We start from the raw sequence: 26,130 nt of genomic DNA on the forward strand, positions 1-26,130 counted from the left end.
GGGCCACAATTAGCCAACAAAAGGTAATCTCAATCAATTTCAATTTCACCTTTGTAGAGACGATTGAGAACACAAGGGGTTAATTATCCCTCTGCAGTATTGATTGGTGTTTCTCGCTGGCCTGTTAATTAGGGTGACTGATTTGGCACCGGGGTTGGAGTGAGAGATAAATGATAAGCGGGTGTGAAGGGGATGGTGGAGTAATTCCTCGCCCCTACTCAACAATTTCAAGCCTCTTCTGTTGCTTCCTCTCTTTCTCTCCTCCACTGTTTCTTCCTCCCGTGTGTCCAACTTTGCTTTTATCTGAATAATGTAAGGGCCACTGATTCAATCTTCTTTCTCCTTCTAGTCTACGTCTGACGAATCTGGCTTGATGGAGGCATTTTCTGTCACTTGGATGCCTGAGAATTTGCATATCACATACTATTTACTTATGACAGGAAGATGCGCTGCAATACGTAGTTTGTTTCTTATGTTTTTTTTTTTTTTGATGTGCTGCTTGCAGAAGATGGCGTAAAAGGTTATTTTTCTCTTCACTGAAAGAAGATACCTCTTCAAGCTGTCTTGTTGTCATGTCTCGTTGATGGGTGCGTGATATGGAATGAATAAAACCCATCCGCAGAAACACATATCTTTTGTAGGAGCTTTCCATGGGTGCCAGTCTGCCTGCCGATTGGCTATGCTTGGCTACACAGGTGACAGTGTGGCTTAGCTGTGAAAGCGAGGCAGGCAGAGCTGCAAGGCAAGCCTAATTGAAATCCCCTCTTATGTGAGACAGAGGAGATGGAGCTGTAAAAGGGCCTGTAATTACCGAGGCCACTAATGAGAGATAATTAGGTCATATGGCAATCTCTCTATCGGGGCTCTGCTGCAAGAGATGCGGTTAGGAATAAAAAAGGTGGGCAAACTATGAACTCCTGTTGCTCATCACCATTACACACTGCCATTACAAATGAACACTTCATTAGTGGCAATAAGTTATGTTCTTGAAAAGCCCATTGCCAACAGAGTGAATACTACCTTGAACTGTGCCACATCTGGCATGAGGTATAAGTGAATTAAGCTGCTGTCTGTGGCCTTAAAACCACTGGAGTCTCACAAACGAGCCCCCAGATGAGCAAATCACAAATGTGAAGTCCGTCATTTTTTATTATCATAATATAGTCACATATTCATGAAATTCTATTATTCTTGTACAGTTTTTATAGTTGCACTCACTAAATTCCTTAATTTTCTTTCCTTGAGTAATTTTTCATGTAGCTATAGTTTGCAGAGATTAATTTTAAAACTAAAACCAGGTGTTAAAGGATGAAAAAAAAAACATTTTCTGTGAATTTGAGCCATCCCGGTACAAGTGGAGAGACAAATTAGTAGCACTCTTATATGCACAAACACTCACGTAGGGTCTTTTTATCTGTAGTCATGCTCTTTAAACCGCACTTTAAACAGCCATGTTTTGCAAAAAGCCCTTAAAAATACATTTGGATTCAACTTGCATGTTGGTGAAGAGACGATGGGGATTCGGGGGAGGTTGAGAGAGACTGCTTCATGTTGAATGTGCTGAAGAGAAGGCATGACTAATATAAGAGATGCTGCTGTGATGTTCATGGTCAGAGAAGCGTGATTATGTAGAACGTTTGTGCATGAATGGATGATTCCCACACACACCGTGTATGTGGAATCCCGTTGAAAAAGACTTTATACACCCAGTCCCTTTGCAGCTGTATATATTGATGTTGCAAATCATGTTTCTCTGGCTGTTCAGGGAAACATTTGTGCATTGTTTAGTTTACCATCTCTTATGCAGAGTTAACCTGAAAGTCGATATTTCTTGGATTGGTTTTGTGTGAAGTGCTCAGTTTGAGGAAAAAATTCATTTGTTCCTTTGTGTTTTTCTTTTGGCTTCGCTCAGTGTTACGGGATGAAGTTTCTTGATAGCTTGGAGTGTACTGAATGTATGACAGTGTGTGTGTGTCTGATTTAGCCTACTGACACACACACACACACACATACGCATGGCTGCACATGTTCTTAAGATTCAGTGAAGGTAAAGCATTTAGCAAACAGGCCAGCAGCCTCCATGGAGCAGATTCAGCCATGTGTCTTTTTATTGGAGAAACATAAAACCAAAGTGGAGGAGTCATGGGTCCAGCTTTTGAAAGCCCTAATGGGCTTCTTCAGAGCTCTTCAGGATAATGACCTCTTCAGCTTGCCAACCATTTAAGTGATCTCCAGTTAATTGGGCAGGAACCTCAATCATGTCTGCGTTTTCCCCCCATCTGACCCCGCTCTCTTTTTATCCATTAGCAGTATATTTCTATTTCACACTGTTCAGGGCGCCTTCACTGAAAATCATCTGCGAGGTTGAAGCAGAGTGTCTTGTCAAAGTGTTTACAATTTGAATCACAGTTAAAGGAGGATTTTTTTTTAGGCTTTTTCACAATCTGCTTATTTTATAGTGGAATAGAACAAAGAACAGGCAGTTTGTCCGTATAATTAAACCTATTGTTCGTGATCCCTTCGGACTGTTAAAAGATAGATCTGAGGGATGATTAACACGGTAGGTTAGGAGAAAAAACTGCAACTGGTGATAATTTTCATGATTGATGGGTCATATGTTTTTATTTTTTAATCACTTTAGTTTATTTTACTAGTTTATCTATTAGTTATAAAGAGGGAAGAAGTGAAAATGCCCAAGATGACATCTTCAAATACCTTTTTTGTTGTCTGACCAACAGTCAAAATGCGAAACATGTTTAATTTACAGTAATTATAAAAAACAAACAAGCAGCAAATCCTTATAACTGAGAAGCTGGAATCAGTTCATTTGTGGCATTATAAATGGCTTAAACAATGAATTGATTCTCAGAATTTTTCAGTTAATCTCCTGTTTATGATGAGTCGAGTCTCAAAATTATAAAAAACAAAACAGAAACAAAATCACAAAATTATAAGAAAATACTCTTTTTTAAAGAGTATAAAGAGTTTTATAAACTCTTTATAATCTTATCATCTTGTGAAATACTGAAGAGTGTTATCTATTCTTAAATAGTTGAAATGAGAAGGTTGTGAGCAGTAATCAGTCTGGTGGTAACTGTATTATAACATCTTGTCATGGCACAGGTAGTACTGGAGAAATAGTACTGATTCCTCAGATGTAACAACAAACTAAGTTTTGCAGCTGTTTGTTTCAGTTAATATCAGTCAACACGTAAACACACCAAAATACATCAGGGATGAAGGCTGTTATTCATCGTCCATCATGGTCTCAACACAGGAGCTATTCTGCAGCTCAAACTTTCTCCCAATTGTGTTTCCTCCCTCTCGGCTTCTGTCTCTGACCAGCTCATATTAGATAAGACCCGTCTTAATAATGTTCGGCAAACTAATCAATTGGACATTGAAAATGATGTGACCGTGACAATATGCAAAGTGTGATGATGGGTTCTAAGTAGGCTTATCTAAGAGGAGAACATTGGGGAAGAACTTATCTAAAGCAGCCATGTGAAAGTGAAACTGAGAGTGAGTACATCTGTCTGTTATAATCCTTTATTACATTAAAAAAACTGTACGCTCACAACCATAGTAAAGTATTCTTGGTCAAAATTGAACTAAGAAGTAGATCTAATGGAGGTTTAGAAAGCACAGAGTGAGTAATACGTTTTCTTGCCTCTGTTTTCTCTTGAAAAACTATTGAACTCCTTTACACTATTGCCTCAATATATATTAAAGAAGCTCTGTCTATTGAACTTTGACGTATTAAACAATTCATTAGATTTCTTTCTCCTATCCACCTGTCTCCTCCTCCTCCTCTTCTCCTCAAAATAGGGTTAAACTGGGGATTTGTTTACAACCTGTGTTGCACTGTTGCAGATCTTAGACATAAAGTTGAGCATAAAGCTATAACCAATAGGAATGATGACCAAAAAAATCTGAATTTTCCTTAGAATTCATCCAGTGTTTTGCCAATCGTCTGCTGCGAGATGCACTCAAGGCCGTGATGGGCAGCAGGGAGAACAGCCGAGGACGGTGTCATCACTGTCTCAGTCTCTTAACACCCATTCCATGTTTCTCAGATGTATGAGCATGTTCAGACTCAGTGGGTGGGGCTCTTGTAGTTGTTCCCATCTCAGCCTTGGCACAAGAAACCTTCTTGTGGGTCCCGTCTCGCTTGTGACAAATAAATAGTGGCATCAGTGAGCTGGAGGCCTCTGTGCCGAGGCGACCGGGGACAGCGGCTGGCTGGACCGGATGAATATTCATCACAGGACGTTGTGTCACCCCATCAGCTTCATGCCGGCTGTTCCCTGTCCTCCGATAGAAACTGAAAGGGAGAACGGGGCAGAAAAAAAAATGGTAATGAGAGTCAGGATGGAGAAGAAAGTGAAGCAGATTGAGGGAAGGAGAGGGCTTTGCTTTGAAAGATGCTCTGACCAGATGAGAGAGACGACTTGGGAGGGTGGACGGTGAAAAGGGGGGGCGGGGGGTTGGGAGCGGAGAAGAGAACGACTTGGGCAGGGGAAAGGATTGCTTTGGAGAGATAACTAGACAGCGACATGGAAAAGTGAAAGGTGTAGGAGGTTTGAGAGAGTGAAACGGTGTGAAAAGGGTGGGGGCTCAGAGAGAAAATGGAGAGGTGAAAGGGAATGCTTTGAAAAGATGAGTAAATTAAACCGGAGTGAGAAAGTGGCGAAAGATGCGAGAAAATGTAGAGGAGAAAAGGGATGACTTCGGCGAGACGAGTAGACAGCGTGAGCAGGGGGGGGAAAGGTGTGGAAGTTTGGCGTCGGTGTAAAGAATGATTTATCCTCAGATGAAGACAGAAGCCGACCCCCCTCTCCGCCTCCCGCTCCTCCCAGCTCGTCATGCGCACTGGCTGCTTGCTTACCTGTGGACGGCTGCTGCTGCTCTCTGGTCGAGGGATAAGTAAACAAGGCTGTTGCTCGCAGATGGGACCGTCTGAGATGGATGGCCTTGTCTCAGATACACACGTGCATGAACACACAGAAATCCACACACAACGCTCGCTCCCTGTGCCAAAGTTTGGCAGCATGGAGGAGAAAAACAAATACTCACACATGGACAAACTCATTGGAAAAAAATCACTTTAGGTAAAAACATGTCTGTTCTTTTTTGGTTTTGGTGGTGGGCAAGGCCACAGAGGTAGTGCTTGACTCTGCTTTTGTAGTGGTGAAGCTGGGACAAAAGCTGGGAGCGAAGCTGCACGGCTCGCCTGCTGTGATTGACTGTCAGTGTGTGAGAGAAGGAGAAAAAGAACAAATTAGACGGCAAACTCTGCACATGACGGTGTGTTTCTGTCTGGCGTGTGACTGAGTGCTCAAGGTTTTTCTTTTGTTATACTGTGAGACATCACCTTCACGCTTCCTTTTTAGCATGTCTGCCTGTCTGTCTGTATTGTGTCGTTGTCTTGTTTGCACGGGAAACCTGTAATCTTTCAGAAATGTGCGAAGCAATAATAATGAGCAGGTACCGAACGCAGGGATCCCGGATAGACGTCTCTAAATCACGGGAGGAAGCGCTGAGAAACAAATGAAAAAGTAGTCATCAACCTTATGTTTTTCATTTGTCAGCGAGGCACAAGCGTGACAGCGTCGCTCCCCACATGAAAAGGAAAAATAGGAATGCAGGGAACTGCAAGCCCTGTCAGTCTGCTACCTCACGCGTCGACCAGCCCTGCTCGACGGGGAAAAGCAGGAGAGGGGGAATTCATTTTCTCTAATGTATTCTAATGCACCCAAATGCCAGGTTTCATCACAGCTGATGATCGTAATACTCCTGTTTTGTTAGTGTTAGTGTGTATGGAAGTTTTTATGAAGTATAATCTGACTGTAACAATACAGCTGCTAAAAATATTTCTATAATATATGCAGCAGCTCCCTCTCTGCTGGGTCTAACATGTTTGAGCGGTTGACAGTTTAGTGATGAATGCGAGTTGATGGATGTTTTTAGCTTCATCCATCATAGAATTTAAGTCACTCCGAGCAGAAGTTCAACGGTCCAGTAATTTAAAAAAAATGACTGCACATGTGCCGTATCAACACAGAGCTATGGCAACCGTATTAAACCGTCTCCTGCGTCACTTTGAGCTCGGCTCAAGTGTTCCTGGCATGTGGCAGTTATAGTTCAGTCTGGCCTGAACGATGACAGAATGAAGGTAAACGTTAACAGCTGACATGTTTAATTAACTTCTGTCACAGCTGTGTTCAGTTTCTATGTCTCACGCATAGTAGTGGTTTATTAACAGCTTGTTAATGAAAGTTTGTCTTTAATAGTTTAGACTATAACTTTATTTTGTAATAGTAACACTGCACTTAACAAGATAACTGCTGGGCTGCAACTAACGAGTATTTTCATCATCAATAATTTGTTCGATTAATTGTTTCATTGCCTGTTAAATATTAAAAAGTAATGAAAAAATGTCCAGCAGCTTCCTAAAGCTGTTGTTTAGTCTGACCAACAGTCCAAAACCCAAAAGCATCAAATCTTCACATTGGAAAAGCTGAAACCAGAAGATTTTGATGTTTTTGCTTGAAAAAAAAAATCACTGAAACATTGAATCAATTATTAAAATTGCTGCTGAATGTTTTTCTTTCCATCAACTAATCAATCATTAATAGTTTCAGCTCTATAATGCTCGCAGTGAACAAAACCCAAAAAGTTAGCCAAACTTATTTGGAAGAGAAAACCTACAGTACTGTTGCAAAAATAATGCCGTCCAGTAAGGGATCGTCTCAGTAATGCTCACTTCAGGTTTCACTTCCAGATAAAAAGGGGTTTAGATAATCTGACTAAACTGTTGGCTTGTTTACAATCTTTTTATCTTGTTTCTTGCCCAGAAGTGACGCTGCCATGTTCCCAGACCTCAGCAATTACAGTGATTACGATGTTATCATAGCAGATTAAGAAAAGTTTAAGACTAAGTTAAAATGTTCTACCTAACAGTTGCACACACAGATCCTGCAAACCTTTTTTATTACAGAGTTTGGGACAGACTGTTATTTTTCTGTTTTGGCAATAATTACTGTATGTTCATTTCTCTGTTTTATGTGTTAACAGAGAACAACCATCAGGGACACATGCGGCTGCCAAAATTGGACAAAATGTTTTTTTTGTTGTTGTTTTGATGGAAACGGTGCTGCATTTTGCATCCTGAAACAAAGTTTTGGTTACTAGCTGCTACTTTAGCAGGGATCTAACACATATCAGTGTGTTCTCTTCCGATAAAAGTGAATGCAAATGTTTAAAAAAAAGAGATCTAAATGGTTGCGGTTTTGTAAACATTAATGTTCATTTCACTGCGCCGTTGGGTTTTCATTATGGATGTATTAGATTTCATCCCTGTTATACCAACCAAACAGGAGCAAACTTATCTCAAAGTCTGTAACAAAAATGTTGAAAACTTGGAGGAAACAAATAAATAAGGGTGTCCGACGTTGGGAAGTGCTGTGCAACATTTTCACACTGAACGCACCCTTGGATGTTCAGTCAAATCCCTCCGCCTTTGACTGTCAAGATCAGATGGTCTCGCCCTTTACCCGACCCAAAGCCTTCAGTTAAAATGGGAGTTATGTCAAGAGAGATTTGTATGATTTGCTCAGGTATGCCATGATAGAAATCCCATCTTCTAATCCAGAGTGAGTCAATTTAATACCAAACTGGTCACATTTTACCACAGTTTTTCCAGCGTGTTACCCAGGTATCTTTCTGTGTTACATCACATAAATGGTAGCGCAGGTCCCAGTGAGCTGAGCTCTATGAGGTAACATCCCAGTAACAACTGTCACTTTCATATTATCCCAGAAGAGTCTGACTCACTGAGTTTGATAATGAATTCTTATACAATTTAAGTTCACGCAGTGTAAAGTCAGCCACAATCAGCAATAAATCCAGATGGAAATACCCCTCGCTCTCTTACTACATCTGCATGGGAGAGAGGAGAGGCAGAATATCTTGTGTGTTTATATATTATATATTGCTGATCACTGCAGATTTCATCATCACGGCTGGTGATTTCATTTTTCATTGGTTTCTTCCCTCCTGCGTCTCTATTTCCCCTTCTTGATCTAACTAGGAGAGATGGAAACACACACACTGCACTTGTTCCCCCAATTTAAACTTGTTTTACCTCCTGTGACACAAATCAGCATTGAATGGAGTCAGGGATTTTATTTCAAGGGAATAGTTAAACATTTTGGGATTTATTCTTATTCACTTTTCTTGAGAGATGAGAAGATCAATATCAATATAGTGTTTTTGTGCGTTAAAAATGCAGCTGGAGTCTAGTTTAAGGCCTAATTCTTGGTGAACAACATCCATCCACCTTGTGCTTAGAGGAATAGACATTTTGGGAAATATGCTTATTCTCTTTCTTGCTGAAAGTCGGATGAAAAGATCGATACTACTCATGTTTGTACGCAAAGTGTAAAGAGCCAGGAGGCTATTAGCTTGGCTTAGCATAAATACTGGAAGCAGGTAGAAACAGCTAGACCGTCCCAAATGTAAAAAACATCCTGAATAGTTGACTTGGCATTTGGGGAAAACACGTTTTATACCTGAAGTGATGTTACTGTTGTTTATCTGTGCAAGCTTACGTGTTTTTTTTTTGTTCACTACCAGTTGATATGTGAGCAGATGTAGGAGAGATATAAATAGGAATCTCACAAATGATGTCCTGTAGCAGTAGTGATTCAGAATCAAGAAAATCAAAAAACAAAAAAACGGCAGCAGCGGTAGAAGAAAAGGGGTTTCTGCTGAGATGTTTCCTGCTCCTATTAGATAAGCCTCTGTCACAGGGAAGGCACAGACGCGCCTGTTGTTGCTTTTTAATTTCAGGAGCAAGGTGACGCCTAATAGGTGCCGTGAAAATGGCAAGCTGTGAAGTGACAGTATGCCTAAATCTGTTCGCTCTCTGACAGTAGGGAGAAGGTGCTGGATTTTCATCACTGACATGCTGCGACTGTAGAAGGTGGATGTTGTGTTGTGTGCGTGTTGTCTCAGACCACACAAGGCGGCTAAATCTGGTCTTCTTTAAAAAAAAACACAGTTGTCTATAGATCCTACATGCATAACCACAACATTTATAGTTTGAATACAGCAGTGTTCCCATGGCAGCTGACAAAAACACCACATATTGCATCGTTAAAATAACACGAACGCCATCAAAGGCGGGAAGCACGACTCAAACACCATATGTACTCTGGAGTTACTGGGTCCTCATGTAATCTCGTCATGTCCTCTCACAACACTAGCCGGAGGGAACACACACTGATTCGCATTTATTTTGCAAACATTTTGGACATATGCTTTTTCCTAAAATGCTTCCTAAAAGTTAATGTGAAACTTCAATAGTATCCCTTTCGATGTTTACTGGCAGCATCTGTGTGGCAACAACAGTGGGCAGACACAACACACTCTATTTTTTTGAAAAGCATAAAAGATGGAGAGCAGTGTGTCTGTCTCTGGCATCACTACTGTTAGAGAGGCTACTCAGACATTTTGCCCAGATAACATTTTTGAAGTGGACACTTCTAACAGGAAGTAATGAATCAGAAGCTGAGAGTAAAATTCAAACTGCCTGCTAAACAGCAGTGAGTGAAAACTGTCCAGACAAAGTCTGACGAACATTGTTGGATCATTATACTCTGGCTGTTTGGTAAATGTGAGGGTTTTTTTTGCATGTTTCAGCTAGTTTACCTGTTATCATTTAGGTCTGAACAAAATTGCTCAAACAAGTTATTCATTTATTACCTAAAACAGTGAAAAATCATAACAATGAAGGTCAATTATAATCTCCCAGAGCGCAAGCTAGTTTCATCAAGCTGGTTGTTTTTTCCCACATCAACAACCTAGAAGCCAATGATGTTTAACTTACAATGATATAACACAGAAAAGCAGCAGGTGCTAACATCTGAGAAGCTAGAAAAAGCACGTTTTACATTTTTGCTTGATAAGTTGCTTTACAGATTGTTGCCACTTTAGTTTCTGTTGAGCGGCTAATTGTTAATCGATAGCCTCTCAGTTATTCGGAGGAAAGCCCTCAAGAATTAATGCACCAGAGCCCATCATGACCAAATTGTAGCAAACAGAACACCATTACACTTCAGGCTTTTCTTGTAACCTACAGCTTACCACAGTGAATCCATCTGAAATGAAATGCCCTCCCGTCTGAAAACATGAAACATGAGCACATTTAGTTCTCGTGCAGAAGGCTTTTGATCCTGATCCATCCTTTTACTGTGGCTTCCAGGCAGCACAGGCAGCGACTGGTATTTACTGTATATGTCTGTGTGTCTCTGGTGTACTCTGATCTGTCTGTGTGTGCAGTGTCTTGACTGTTCTTTGCTCTCTTTCTGCTGTACAAACTGGGCTGTTTTGGTGATAAAGGAATTTCTCTCTGAGGGAACAATAAAGCATTATCATCAGTCTAGCTTGTTATTTTCATACTGCGTATATTTTCTTATTTACATACATTTTCAGTTCATATATTTGGTCTCCTGCAGTTTTTTTTAACACTCTCTGCATATGTGCTGTATATCTATTGACTAATGACACCAATGTTTTTGTTCTTTGTTCCTAAAGGGATTATTCAAGTCTTACCTGTTGGATCTATTCTAATCTGCTTCCAAAACTACTGTTGTTACAGCTGCTGATGCTAATACAACTAAATACTGTTATTATGAATTGCACTGCTACTAATACTGCTGCTTCTCCAGCTGCTACTGTTGCCCTAAAACAGTGGTACCCCAGCAGCCCTATCAGATGAGCTCTGCACCGCATCATCCACACCAGTCCAAATGGGTTAGCTTGGAACGGATTTTAAACTGGATGTTACTATTTAGTGACCCTGGAATTGTTGATTTTTAGACTAGGTTTCTTTTTTTTTTAAAATTCCTCCTATTTTTTCAGTAGGTTTGGTCAAGTTTGCATTTGTACTATTACTACCTGAAATGGCAGGTAGCTGGATGTTTCAATTTTCTGTTACTACACTTTATTAAAGAGGACATAACATGCATGTTTCCAGGTCTATATTTATATTCTGGTGCTCTGCTGGGATATCCTTACATGATTTACAGTTCAAAAACTTCCTTATTTATCTCCTACTGGCCCTTTATGCAGCCCTTCAGTTCATCCTTTGTCTGAAACAGGCTGTTTTAGCTCCTGTCTGTTTAAGGCCCCGCCTCCCGATGAGCCCACTCTGTTCTGATTGGTTGGCTTCCAGCAGCTTCCCCTTGGCAGACCTCTGCTGGAGGAGGCTACGTAAACAAACAACAGTAGTAGGATTTCAATTCTTTTTATTGTTCTTTACTCAAAATGGAAACTTCTCACATACATCTGTACATGTTCGAGCCCAAATCCAATCCGAGATATGTGAGTGGACAACGTGAACCTGTGGAACAACGCATAGCAACAAAGGCTACCAGTGGATGACCATTTGTGGGCATGTGCAATATGACATCATCACATGGAGGAAGTAGAGGTAACATTGCAAAAAAGTGTTCAGAGCAGGCTGAAGCCCTGACTTTTGACTTGCAGGGAGCATTTTTATATACGTTCACCACAAGTTTTGAACCTTTGACACAGACGTCCAACAACCAAACCAGATGTGAGTGCATGGACAGCAACGTATTTTGTCAATTAATTTGGAGGACTTGTTTTTGGATACATACATTTTTTACCAAATCAAATTTTCTACTTTTTCAAAGTCACTGAACTACTCCAAAATCTCTCCACATACTCCCCAGGTACCCCTGTAAAAGTGTTCACAGGTGGATGATGTACATCATGATCACCTGTAGCTGCAGTAAATATTATCATATCTTTGTGAGACTTATGGGTTTTTTTTTTAGGTTTTGTTGTAACTTTCAGAGTTGTTGATTAAAGTTTTTGTGACATTAAAGTATGTTTTTTATCATATTGCATCATAATTTCAGGTTCAGGTTTTTTTGTTGGGAGCTGACGGTAACATATGGAAATAACCTGCCATTAAAATCTTGTTACTATTAACTGTGCAGGATGCACTAACACAACATCCCAAAATACTAAATTAGTTATGCAGGAACACTGCAGGGACTATTAGGGCCCCTGGAAGGATGTAACACATTAAGATCAAAGGATTGGCATAATTAAGCCTTATTAATCCAAAATTTTGGGATTTCCTCCAGATTGCAGCCCTCTTGGAATCATTGACACCTGTCCATTGGCAACATAACAACTCAGCGATGAGCGTCAACAGTCAAAATGATGCAAAATCCTTTGAAACAGATTTCTACTGCCATGGGGTTTACAGATAAAAATGTTCTTACAAGCCCCAGTGGAATACACATTTCCTTGTTTTTAAAAGAGACTCTTAAAGCTAAATTGTTCTTGATTATGTGCCAATGAACTCAAATCAAATCATAGGAATTTATAACTTGTTATGGCAAGCAGCGGTCTATTAGAGGATTAATTTTTATTCTGATAACATGTCATTTCACACCAGTCAAGTCCTGGTATTTTAGACCATATTTTATAACCCTTAACGCAGGTTTATCGGTGCCATTCTCAACACACATATTATTTTGTTTCATGTCATGCTTTTTTACCTGCTTTTATATTGCCCATCTCATCTCCCCCCCTTATTTTTTTCATTTCTGTCCCTTGTGATGATGTTCTTTGTTTAAATTTTTATTGAAATGGTTATTTTAATATTTTATGTTATTCCATTTATTTTTAATAATAAGAAACTGATGAAAAAAAAATCAATGACGCACACGTCCAAGTGAAATTGAATTACAGAAATACCATTTGCAGTGAAAACACTGTAAATTGTTAAAATAATTGGCTGATCTGCAGTATAATCAGCAGCTCTTTTGTATTTTGTCCCTGATTTCCCTTTTAACTGTTTTGTTAATTGAAAACACAACCTGAGCTGTAAGATTGAAACTGCGGTGAAAAGCGTGATGTTGCAACAGGAAACAGCAAATACTTGATGTGTAGGAACAAAAAGTCTGAGCCAAAATCAATTTAAACTAGGGCTGTAACTAATAATTATTTTCATTATCAATTAATCTCACAATTATTTTCTTAATTAATCATTTTGTCTATAAAACATCACCAAATAGTATTAAATGGCTGTTGTTATTTTCTTAGAGCCCAAGGTGACACACTTATTTTCATCGCTGATTAAACTGTCAATTATTTTCTCAATGAACTGATTAGTTGTTTGGTCTATAAAATGTCAGAACCAACCAACAACTCAAAGATATTGAGTTTATATTAAGCTCACAATCATATAAGACTAAAGGAATCAGAAAATATTTATGCATAAGAAGAAATTTGCTATTTTTTATTAACACAACTATAAGCCTAATTACTTCTTACAGTGCAATATCTGTTAACGAAGCACTGAGCTTGGAAACTCTAGCACTGCTTTTACTGAAGTTGATGGACTAAGCCCTTCATGAAAGTCAGACACATTGACAGATAATCAATCTGATGAAGGTATCAGTAGTGGAGCGTTGTTTCTAATAACAGTACCGTAGCTGTAGAGTTCAGTAGACTGTCGACAGCAGCTTTGTCTTCTCCTGTGCATCTGTTTCTATGTCCTCAGGTGTGCTAAAGCTCTGCTACTTAGTGGACTAAATGCCAGAAGCTGTAGTGTGTTAAATATTCCACAGAGTCACAAACATGTCACTGCTCACTCTGATGTTTATGCATCTGAAAATGTGTCTATAAAGAATTAACATGATGAAATGGCCTGCATGTTCTGTGCTTTGGCCTTTGAGGATTCAAATACTTATTCCATGTACATCATTTAAATGCAGCTCAGATAGTTCTGTTAACACTTGAGCCATTAGCTCCCAGCCTCCTCAATTATGCACAGTTATCATTATTAAAAGATTCTTTCAAACATCTTTTGTGGCTTCTAATGGAAGAAAGTACCCCTAATGCATTGCAGCACACATCTCAATCTGCTGTTAGGAAAGCATCTAATTTTCCTTTAAGCCTAGATGGCCTTAATTCTCTTGCTAGCCTGATGCGAGAACACAAATACTAATTCCATTACTTTTCTAAAGCGAGTCCAATACGGCAGATCGTGTGCTGAAAATTGCTACTTTCAGAGTTTGTGTATTTGGTCTCTAGAAGTTCTATTATGCCCCAGTAACTTTTTGCTTAGAAAAAAAGGGTTCATTAGTGTCATTGGTGGAGTGTGGACCAAGTTATGGGCAAAAGTTTAAAATCCTAAAGTGATATGGTTAACTTACACAGTGCATTTGTACCAGAGACAGTTCTTTTTACCTTTACTCAGGCCTAAAAGATGGCAAATTAGTTGTTAAGTCAATCAGTTAGGCAGTCAGTCTGACTGTCTAATGGTTTGGTGCACTGAAGATGGTGAAAAAGACATCTCGAAACCTAATGGCCACAATCTCTGACATGGTGACAATGTGTCATGGTCCTGGAAAGACGAATCCTGATATGTCTTGTGAGCCCCAACTCTTCCCAGAGTGACAGCAGAATACTGTGATATTTCCTGAAGACTTGCATGCTCCTCAAAAGGATGAACCTTTTTTATTTTTGACTTTTCACTCTTGTGCTACTGTCAGGTCAAAATATTATGTTTGTGCATTGCACATCTCTAACCTAACATACAAATTCTCTGCTCCTGAAAAGCTGAGCCTGAAGGTGAAGGTGCATCGGTACATTCATCTCGCATCCGTCGGGTAGAGACTGAAAGAATGAAATTATGGATACGAGTAGGGCTCACCTTTACGCTCAACACACAGCGGTGGTGTATGATGCATGTCAGAACACCCGGTGATTATTTGCTATGGATGCTTGCATGCCAGCTGCGTTTTGACCAGTATCAGCTCATAGAAAGCAACAATTTTATCACATTTTTTTCCCCTTGATCAGCACATTCTGACTTCATCACAGCTATTGTGTCTTGACTACTACTGTACTCTGTCTGTACAGCGTGTCCACTGTGTGCTACGTGCGTCAGTTGATGCACGTCAAATGATGTGACGCTGCATGATGAAGCTGATGTATGATGCACTTCAGAGCTCAGACATTCAGACATAACTTGCTGCTGTGTTGCACTGTAAGGACCCAGTTGAGGTGGTTTGGGTAACCAGGATGCCTTCTGGGTTTCTCCCTTTAGGGGTTTTTGGGGAAAGAAAGACCAACAGTGAGGAGACCCAGGACGGACCCAGAACATGCTGGAGGGATGATATATCTTGGCTCACCCTGGCTTGGGAATGCCTACTGGAGAGATTAGGGCCGGGCAATATAGCTGAAAGATTTATCACAATAAAATGTTTCATTTCAGTCGATAAAGATAATTATTAATGACCTATTTTTAATAAAGACCAGGAGAAAAAAGGTTGAATTTAACCATCTTACTTTGAATGTAATCACTTTATTTATCAAGGCACACATGCTGTCACTCCATGCTGTTTCTGCTGTTGTGTCACATGTCGATGGTGCAACCAAACACCACACCTGTTAAATGATTGGCTGTTTGCGTGTCACTCATAGCATGCGCCATTATCAAGGGATATGATAGGCTGCTTATGATTCAGGGAGGGAGCACGCTTGGTGCAGATTTGTTCATGCTCAACCAAACCTTGCATGTGATGTGCTTTCATGGCGGTTTGCATTTAATGCATTTAAGTTAAACTATTGAACATTCTATAGAACAATTTTCTTATTGCTATTCATAAAGTGTCTATCACCAGTACATGTTGCTACTGTTGTATCGTCCAGGCCAACGAGAGATCCTCCAGGACTTGGAGGATGTGGCTTGAGAGAGGAATGTCTAGGCTCCCTCTCTTAGCCTGCTGCCACTGTGACCCGAACAAGTGGTAGAAAATGGATAATATGCAAGTTTTTTCAAGGGCAAGTCCATTATTTTTTGAGTTTTTATGAGGTTTTTATATCATTCTGTAGCTTTCCAGGTGTGTTCCATATGTATTCAAAACCGAAAACTCAAATTTCGGTTGAAGTAGATATGTTTTAGTGTCAAAATGCCATTTTCCCAACTTTTTCCCACGTGACCTGATGTTGCTACATATAAACCAATGTAAAACCCCCATAGCCTGCCTAGCCAGTAGCCACAGAGACGGACTGATCAGTCACTGTTGCTGCTGCTCTGCTAAACACACTAACAGCCACACATACACACACACACACAGATGGAGCACTCACTGTCGCTGTTGCTCAAAGTTTAAAAAAAAAAACAAACTCTGAGCTCTCCTCCCGCCAGTAAACGGCTGCGGATCTGAACAGAATCCGGTCTGACTTGCGGGTGTTATTCGTCCTGAAGCTCCAGCTCTGCTCCTGAGTCTCTCCTCCAGAGCTACCAGCACTCGGCAGCTGTCTGTCCCTCCGCTCCGTCCGGTGCATCTATAAACATCTCACACACACTCAGATTCAGTGCTGCAGCATCACTCGTAGTATATCAGGACAATTTTTTAGGCTCTAACATACAGTGAGAGAGTATGTTAGGAAGACTGTCAGCTAACTGCTTGTGTGTGTGTGTGTGTGTGTGTGTGAGTGTGATGAGGGCGGCTGGAGGGGGGGGGGGGCATCAGCGCTCTAGCCCACATCACTGCTTTTTGCTAATGGCTGAGTGGGTGTTTCCATTTGAAAAACCTGGAAAAAACACAGTAGGAGTCATCCTTTAAGCACATTTATGCTTTTTAGATGGTAAATAAACACTTTTGATTTAAGAGGCTCCTTTAGATTTCTGCCATCCCTAGAAGTGAGGCCCTACCAATAGCAAATGCATTAGTATACCAATGTTTTTGTATTGTGGGACGTAATGATAAAATTCCTCTTGCAGCCTCTAGAGGCCACTAACAGGGCTTTAGACTTTTAGTCTCATCATTTAGGTCAGCAAAATGAATCAATTTCCAACAGAATAAACATCTCATTCCCCTTCCAAAATTAGCATATCTTTCTGATGTGGCTTCTCACGAGTTTTCCTAAAGATGACTCCTAAGAATAAATAAAAAGTGCAGTGGTAGTTCAGTGAGCATACTGTAAAAACTCTGAACTTCTGCAATGAGTTCATCTGCATGTTTCATAAAAGCAGCCTTCATCAGAAATAAATTAAAACTAATTTCATGATTTGTTGCTAACACTTTCCTCTTTCTGCCCTGTTAGCAAGAAAGAGAATTTTCCTGCGGAGATCAGCATTGACAGTGATACTTCTGTGTTTTTATAGTCTATTCATCCTGCTGTAGTTGAATTTTCAATTTGTGGTTTTTGAGGGATTTTTGACCGTTAACGACTTCACCTTGCCCCTAACTCCATACGTAGTTACTGAGAGCTTGTTATCCTTGAATCTTGGGTGTTAAATCTTTTTTTTTTTTTTTCCTCCACTGTGCCCCATGTTGTTGTGTTTTCTGGCAAAGGCTTTTATTGGAGAGGAGCAGGATGATGGATAAGGTCTATTCCCAGGATCCCCTACCAGGGAATGTATCATCAGTGTCAGACTTTGATAGCAACTCAAGGTGATGGGTGTCAAGGGCCAAAGCAGCGGTGAGAGGAAGGAGGTGTGGGATCAGAGCAATAATGGAATCCTCATCATGACTGAGTCTTCCCTGTGGCTCATCATGGCCTCTCTCTGCAACCGGCCATCGCTTACCTGTGGACTCCATACACTATTAAAGAGGAGGTATAATTTTCTAGTACAATTAAACCATGTACAGTATTTGACACTTTCATCCACAGTGACCTACAAGCAGGGAGGTTAGTGTTTTGCTCAAGGACACTTTGACAGGGCACATGGCTGCTGATGGATGCAACACCGGCTGTAACGGAGGCTGAACTGAACCCAGGACCCACTGCATATAGGACAGACCCCCTGAAAACTAGGCCACCTTCTTCATTATTTTATAATGCTACAATATTGTAGAGTATATTAAGTGTCTCCCTTGTAGATAGTGGATAGCTAAAAACACATGGGCCCTATTTACACCTCTCATTTCAAGTGTCTTGTATCCACATACATTCTATATGTTTCTGAATACATTTTTTATTTACACTTAGCCACATATATGAATCCCTGTTGGCCAGATCATAAATCTTATTGCAATCCATCTGGTTTTCCCAGACTACATACAAATAGGGGCCAGCCCCACTCTAGTCCAAAGGGTGGTGGTGATGCATCTGAAGCGGTTTGCTAACTGACAAAAATGCTAGAAGAACATTATTGGATGCATTTACACTAGCTTTTTTTGATAGCCAATAGCAACCTGACCCACCTGAAACACATGAAGTGACTGAGTATAAATGGGGTAATATGCTCTCTAATAAGAAATCCTCTCCTTGCATTACCCCCAAGTGGCACTCAAGTAGCTCCAAGCCAGACCCAATAAGAAAAAACACAAGCATTAGCTAAATGTCAGTTAGTTTATGCTAGTTTTTTTTGCTAGGTTTTGTAAAAACATGGAAAAATAAGTCTGTGCACAGTTGTCTTAGTTTCTCAATTACAGCCCCAGTGTAGCTCTGATAATAATATTTATTGACCTTTGATGCTGGTTCTTTGTCCTCAACAGTGCATTCAAAGTGCGTTCTATTGTAAAGTTTATTTTTGTAAAATAAGCGACAGTATGTATTTGAATAGTGGCTGGACAAGTAATGTAAGTAATGTCAACTAATGTGAAGTACATAAACTAATCAACTCTTATTTATTTTGCAATTTAGTCCCAAAATGGGCTTTTGTTAGAAACAGATTTTGAGAGTGCTCCAGGACTGGAACATGAAAAGACAAAGAAAGAGTTAGTTTAGGACAACAGTAACTGAATGACTCATTAGCTTTCAGAACCAGTTTCAATTTATAGTTCAAATGGTCCCAATTACTATCAATCTTGAGTTGTGTAAATGACAAATGCCATATGGTACAGAAACAGCTGTCTACCCAAATGCAGGTTTGAAAAATGGCTCAAAACAGCAATGTTTATGGTTCAGTTGACTATAATTTAATGCAGTTATTGTAATGTAAAATGTGTAATTTCATTGGTCATGACAATGGTTTCATTTAAAACTTTTCAGCGGCTTTAAATGGTTTACTGGTGGAATTTCAAAATGTTTACCTCAACCTGTAACAATCTGTGTGATCTATCTGGGGGAAGTTAATGGCTGAAAATCACTGAAATTGGAGGTTTTCACAAAAGCTACAGTAGTGAGAATGTAAAATTTGATGTCTTGGACACATTTCACGAAGCAAATGATAAACAGCCTTTTTATCCGAAGCAGAATTATAGAGTTATATGGATTTCAGCTGACAAAAGCAGTATTCAAATGCTTTGTGTCCTATTGTGATTTGAAGGGGGATATGCTACTTGTGCAGGAGATTTGCAAAAATCACTGTCCATTGTGATGCAGGCTTGTTTCTATCAATCTGTATCAGGCTTACAGCTCCTATAAATATTGCTAGCCTTAAAATACCAATTTGCCAGTTTGATCAGTTAAGAGCTTTTGACAGCAGTGTCATTGAGCAACTTAGATGCAGCGGGGATCACTTCGTTGCCCTCATTCATACTGTACTCTGTTGGTGGGATTAGCTTCAAATCCTCTCCCTCTCTAAAATCCTCTGTAGAGAGCGCAGTCATTGAACCTGCTGTAACGGAGCTCTCTTCTATTTTTATTCCTTTTGCTCTTAGTCAGCCTTGGTACGAAACATCAAAGCACATTTGTAGTTCAGCAAAAGGAAAACCAAACCTCTCATTTATAACTGGTTCACAGCCAAATTCATTATTCATTCAGATTACCATTCACCAACATGAACAACAGGAAGATAGGCCAAGACACACAAACACGCACACAAATTCTCTCAAAGTGCTTCAGAAAAGTGAAGGGCAGATAATGAGAGCGGTGGTCGTGTTTTCAGTCTGCAGAAAAGCTCTCACCTTTCAAAAATCGCCCAAAAAGAGCACAATGTAGAGGTTTACTGCACAGTTTAAGTCTAAAGGTGTTTTTAAGTAGATTAGTAGGTGTTTTGAAGCAGATAAGCATACAGATTACCAGACTTTCTCTGCAGTGGAGTTAAGGGTTCAAGCTTCAGTGTGTCTGACGGGTAATTGGGCTTCTTGCAAGACAAACAACATCATACATAATTGCAATCAATGAATGCAAAGCACATTTAAATTAAACAATGCAAAGTGCTACAGATGGAGTTAATGGGGAAGTCGATCAGGGACGTTTAAAGAGCAACTTGCAGGTTGGCGACCCCGGTGAGCTAATGTGTGGCAAAATGACATAGAGACAGGATTCCTCCCCCCAAGAAATAAATAAAATGTATATATATATACTACAGTAACATCCAGAGTCAATTTTAGAAGGCCGTTTTCACTTCCGCCTCAAAAAGAGTCGTTGCATGTGACGTCACATAACGTACAGCGGTCAAGCTAGGTCCAGTTTAACAATAAGAAATCTGGATCTCAGCACCAGTTTTGACACTGCTGAGATTGAAAATATATGTTCATATGAATGACAGACTACAAATGCATAATTTTGATCCTACTGAGTGTCCCAAAGGATCAGAAACAAACAAGGATTAAGAGAAATAATGGCCAAATTCTGTTATACCATAACTTCCGGGCAGATGTGCTGCTAGCGGCATGTAATGCAGTGTTGTTTCACCCCACAATGTTGTAGTTTGCTAATCACATATCAGGCAGTGCCAACATTAGTAGTGATTGTCTACTGGCAACAGACATCAGAAACTAAATGTGCAATGATCAGCTCGTTAAGTCAGTTATATGTCGCAGTGTCTGATTTAACTCCTCACTATTACGTTGCTGTCCCACAGGAGAGAGAGGCAGATAAAGAAAAACATTTCTAATGTAAGTTTTTAATAGGACATTACAGAGTTGTCTTTTTATCATCTTTTAATCCTTTTATCATCTCTCTATTGTTTTTCATGTCTTCTACTGTTGTCATCTTAATGTCGGACTTGTTATTGCTTTCTGTGTCATGCGTCTTTGCTTTTGTATCGTACTGCCTTTGCTTTGTCTGTCATAGCACTTTGTAATCTCAGTTTTTAAAGGTGTTATATAAATAAAGAAGCTATTACAAAGGGTTTCAATGGCCCCATTTAGTGACAATTAACAAATCACACGCTTTATGCAGTTAAGAGCAGCTTCATAATTATCAGATACTGCATTAATGGTTAGGCCTGCAGCTAATTCTGTAACAGACCATCTGGCGTGTCAGGTTACTTAGAAGTTATTATAACCATCAAACTGATCAATAAGTGTTTTAACACACAGAGTGAGCAGCAGGCAACCACTAACCTATAAAACACTGGTATGAAATATACTATATCTACATTTGACTAGACATACATACAAACATACTGAATGTAAGTTTTTAAATGATATATCTACATATATGTAGGGGTGGGCAAAAATATATCATGTTTTTTTTCCAGGCAGGATCACGATCAATGATCTTATCACAATTCTTCATGTTGGTTTTTAAGACTATTTTGCAAGTTACTGAACTGTACTCAAGACTCAGAAAACTTTATTGTCCATCACATAATGATAGAAATGTGGCTAGATTAAGGGCTCATAAACATAAAAACATACACTCATGAAAAACTCACATAAAATGACATTAAAACACAAACAATTCCATAAATAAATAAGAGCAGGTGTGCACAGCTGCATTAAAAAGTATTGAGAGTCTATTTGGCCTTGTTTAAAATGGATATTACTGACAAAAACCAAACAGTACAACCAAATTAATTTCACAGCTGAAAAGCAAACAGTTGATGTTGTTTAGAAGCGTTAGTGTGTCGTTTTGGATAACTAGCAGGAAGTCGACAGTTTAAAAAAAAAGGGCACCAACATAGTACACCTGAGCTGACATCACGCTAGCTTGTGGCATTACAGAAGTAATACTACCAGTTAGCAGGTGAGCTAACCGCTAAACTGAGGTATTTACTTGCAGCCCAGCTGTCAGTTTAAAGAGCAACTTGCAGGTTGAAATTTTTACTGGATTTACAGTTTATGCATCATGAAAATGATCCTGTGAAAGGTTCATGTATGATTTTATTAGTTACGAGACATAAATGCAGAAATTAAGATGGAAAAGTTAGCATTTTGAGCAGCGTCCTTAAAATGAGCTTTTTTATTCAACAACACGTCATATTACGCAACAGAAGAGAGTCGCTCCCCCTGTCACAGCTGCAGTACAATGTGTGGTACTAAGCACTTATGAGTCTGAGCCAGTTTTGTTTTGCATTTTATAATTTTTCATCATCATGAATAATTGTGTCTGTGCAGGCTGTCAGGACCTGAAATCCACTTTCCTAGCAGGAAAAGCAGCAGCTAGTTTTCATGCTGGTAGAGAGACAGACTTCACTGCTGTAACGGAAGAACACGGTTGTGTGCAGGCTCATTTTAGACAGGAGGGTTATGTTATTTGTGATATGATGAAATTCAGAATGGGATGTCGAAGCCGGGACTGTGCGAGGCTGATAGCTGGTGCGGTTCGTCCGGTACACACAGCTGCGTCATCAGCTCCACTCACAGCAGCAGCTCAGCGCTGACTGGTGTCACAGTTTAACTGGTGGTGAATTAACTGGTGATATTCCCCTGCATGAGGCTGTGGTAGGTGACTGTGTTGAAGCCTGTTCAAAACACTGCAAACAACAGTAGCGTTAAGTCATTTACAAAATGTTCTTATTGTCAGTCTTATATTTCGTCATTAATCTGATGTCAAGTCGACTTGAGAACTGTTTGTTCTTTCATACAGCTTATAAGTGAAACATACAGTCTGAGGTATGTATGTGTTCAGCGGGAACATAGTGTGGAGTTAGCTGCTAGCTGTAGTGGCTGCAGTGTTATCTACTACTGATCATGTTTTATATTGAAGGCTACAGGTATTTATCTCTCTCATCACAATGATGTTCATACACTATTCGGCATACTCACTCATCCAGATCAGACATGACTGTTTACTCTCATTTTGCAAATAGGGACAGAAATTGGATAACTACGCACAAGTGTAGAAACTAAAAGCATGGAGGGGGTGGAATCTATATAAGTTTGATTGACATGTCACAACTTTGTGGTTTTGTAAGGAGTTTTGATAGAAAGCGATTAAACAGCAATTAGACAGTGATAAGAGACAGTGAGACGTAGTTATACTGAGTGATAGTGAGTGATAGTGTGTGACTGAGCACTGATTGTGACTGAGTGATTGTCCTTATGAGTGATAGTGGGTGAGTAATTGAGATGCACTTTTGTGTTTCTGAGAGAGGCTGTTATTGTAGGTTTGTTGTGTGTCTATGTAATTAAGAGAAAAGCCGACATCTTCAGGATAAAGGGTAAGGATGCATGCCATGTGGACTTTACAAAACAATGATCAGCTGTTGTTGTACAACTCCCAATAAATCTAATATTATGACATTGAAACACCAGATGGAGGCCTGTAATACATCTGCAGGCGCAAGAGAAACAGGTCGGAGCACCTGGCAAAAGTTGTGTCGAGTACAGAAGATGCAAACTCCATCTTTGAGGAGTTTCATTGCAGTCATTTTGGTGGACATTGTGGAGTGAAGAAAACCCAGAGTGCTATTATCACCTGGTACTATTGGCCCGGCATGGAGTAGGACATTCACAACTGGGTGAGTCGGTATCTAATACACATTCAGCGACCGCAGAGAGGACTTTACACATAATTTATTATTGATAACTTATAGTTCATCCACCTGCCATACATTCCTGTCATCCCTTTTTCTGAAACTCCTTTGACATTGAAAATCATTACTGATCATATTGTTCATTGTTTTATCATTCATTTTTATTATTTATCTATTTGCCAGATTCATTTTCTATTCTATTGTTAGATAAATAAAATAAAGATGAATCTATTTGTTAGTCTTGTTTGTTCTGCCTCGTTCGAGCCGGGCACTTAAGAATTTCACTACACGCTGTACTGTGTATGATTGTGTACGTGACATTAAAACTTGATTTGATTGAATGGAGCACAGAGGAGTGTAATGTGTATTTTTTGCAAATGTAAAAAGCCTGTCTGTGAATGTAACACTGAACTAATGTTCTGCAGCTGTCCTGGGAAAGTGTGCAGATAATGCCTGCTGATACTGCATGCTCAAAAGCCTACTATTAGGTTTGAATATCATATTTGTCATAAGTTTGAAATGATGTTTGTCTTTTCAGATTTCTCAGTGTCCACCGTGCCACTCCAAGAGAGCCAATATTAAAGAAAAGAGGGAGTATAATCAAATACAGGTAATGGAAACAACGGCAACAGTGATATACTGTAGTGCTCATGTCTTTTTTTTCTCTGGTGGGTAAATTCATGCAAACAGATGGTGGCAACTAGTACATATGTATCATGGTTGACTATTTCACCAAATGGGCCTAACCCTACCCACTTAAGAGCAAACAGCAGATGAGGTGACCAATTGTATTCTTGATTTCTTTACAAATTTGGTGCACCTCAAAGACTGCTAACAGACCAGGGCTCTCTCAGATATGGTAATAATTCATCATGGATCCCCAATCCCCAACTGTTGCTGTGCTGACTTATTTCACTTTTGTCCAGCTAATCATTTCAAGGTCAACTACAGCTTGTGTGAGAGTCTGGGCATCAAAAGAAGCCTGTGCTCCCCCTACCATCAACAGACCAATGGCTTTGTGGAGAAATTGAATGGAAAAGTACAGAGGTGTTTTTTCGTTTTAATAATTGAATGGATTCTAGCTCTCATAGAAAAACATGTACAGATTTCCTTTTGTTATCCGAACATGTAATCAGTAATGACACTTTCCTAAAAAAAAAGAGGTTGCTTTATCATACCAGACAACCCAAATTCTCTTCTGCCTCCTCATGCCTTTACTTAAATGGTGGCTGATCATCCCAAAAGGTGGGACCATTTTCTCCAGTCCACCATGTTGTGTCTTCTCACCAAGAAACAGCTGACAACAAAATACAGCCTCTATTATTTGATGTTTGGAACGGAGGCAAGGTGTTCCTAAGAGGTGCCAAAGGACTACAAAGTAAGATTCTCAATTTTCATCCTTTTTTATCTTTTTTTTAATTTGAATCAACAGTCAGTCTACTCCACCTATGTCCTCTTCATTAAAACTGATCTGTGGCAGGTAACGGAAGACAAAGTCAGCAACCTGATGTGCAAAGAGGAGATCTCTGAAGGGCTAAAAAAAAAAAAGCGGAGCACAACCTTCACAGAGATCAAGGGACACATTAAAAAAGTGAAGACAAAGTAAATAAAAGAAGAAAGGGACCAGGAGGACAATTCTGAAGTGGGGGATCTTGTCTTTCACATTAGACAGGAGCAGAGAAAAGGGAAGAAGTTGGAAGTGGACATGCTGGGACCCTTCAAAATAACCAAACTGAAGGAGAAAAGGAAAAGGACAATCAAAATAAACACTTGACACATTATTTCCAGCCAGAGGAGAGAATCCCTGCCAAATTTTTTTGGAAAAAAAAAAAGTTGGATCCTTCACCTCTATCTGGCCTAACACAAACCACTCCACAGACAGACAGACACACATACTGTGAAAGAAAATTGAATAGTAGGTTATCATTTTATAAATCTTTTGTATATATGTTTCAAATGTTTTCAAACTAAGGAGTCAATGTTTGTTATCAACTGAATGTGATGTAATGTCATTGTCATTTTGGGGACACATGTTGGTGAAGAAATCCTACTCCTAGGCTAGTTGAACTCTTGAACCTGTTTCTATCTGAGGGTTGCTTGCTGACCTCTGGGGTTAGCTAGAGATATCTTTGTCTTAAGGTTACTGTTTTAGAGACCATACTTGTTTGTAAGAAGGTGTAATGGTTTGTGGAAGTGTCCATTTAGGGACCAGACTGTTTTTAGCTTTGCTTCTGGAGAGGTATAAAGCTGTCAAGTTTGAGTTCACAATCTTTAGAGAAAGGGCTGGCTTTAGGGAAAGGGCCAGCTGAACAACATGCTTTCTCTCCAAAAATACAAGATGATTGTATTTTTGTTTGTGTTTGGACATTTGTATAATTGTTACTGATGATGTGATGGATTGTACAGTGTTTACAACTGCTTCAACAAGTAACAATGTTTAATGCTTTCTTTATGTCTCCATGTTCTTTCTC

General features: G+C 39.6%; 1 long non-coding RNA gene across 1 annotated transcript; it reads left to right on the forward strand.

Annotated features, from left to right (window-relative positions):
* The first annotated feature begins 22,301 nt into the window (after positions 1 to 22,301).
* On the forward strand, positions 22,302 to 25,890 carry LOC137199496 (uncharacterized). The gene is made up of 3 exons (XR_010931797.1): positions 22,302 to 24,269; positions 24,586 to 25,037; positions 25,140 to 25,890. It is a non-coding gene; the product is annotated as an uncharacterized lncRNA (long non-coding RNA).
* The last annotated feature ends 240 nt before the right edge of the window (positions 25,891 to 26,130 follow it).

Source organism: Thunnus thynnus, chromosome 16 (assembly GCF_963924715.1).
Source record: "Thunnus thynnus chromosome 16, fThuThy2.1, whole genome shotgun sequence".
Classification (NCBI taxonomy): domain Eukaryota; kingdom Metazoa; phylum Chordata; class Actinopteri; order Scombriformes; family Scombridae; genus Thunnus; species Thunnus thynnus.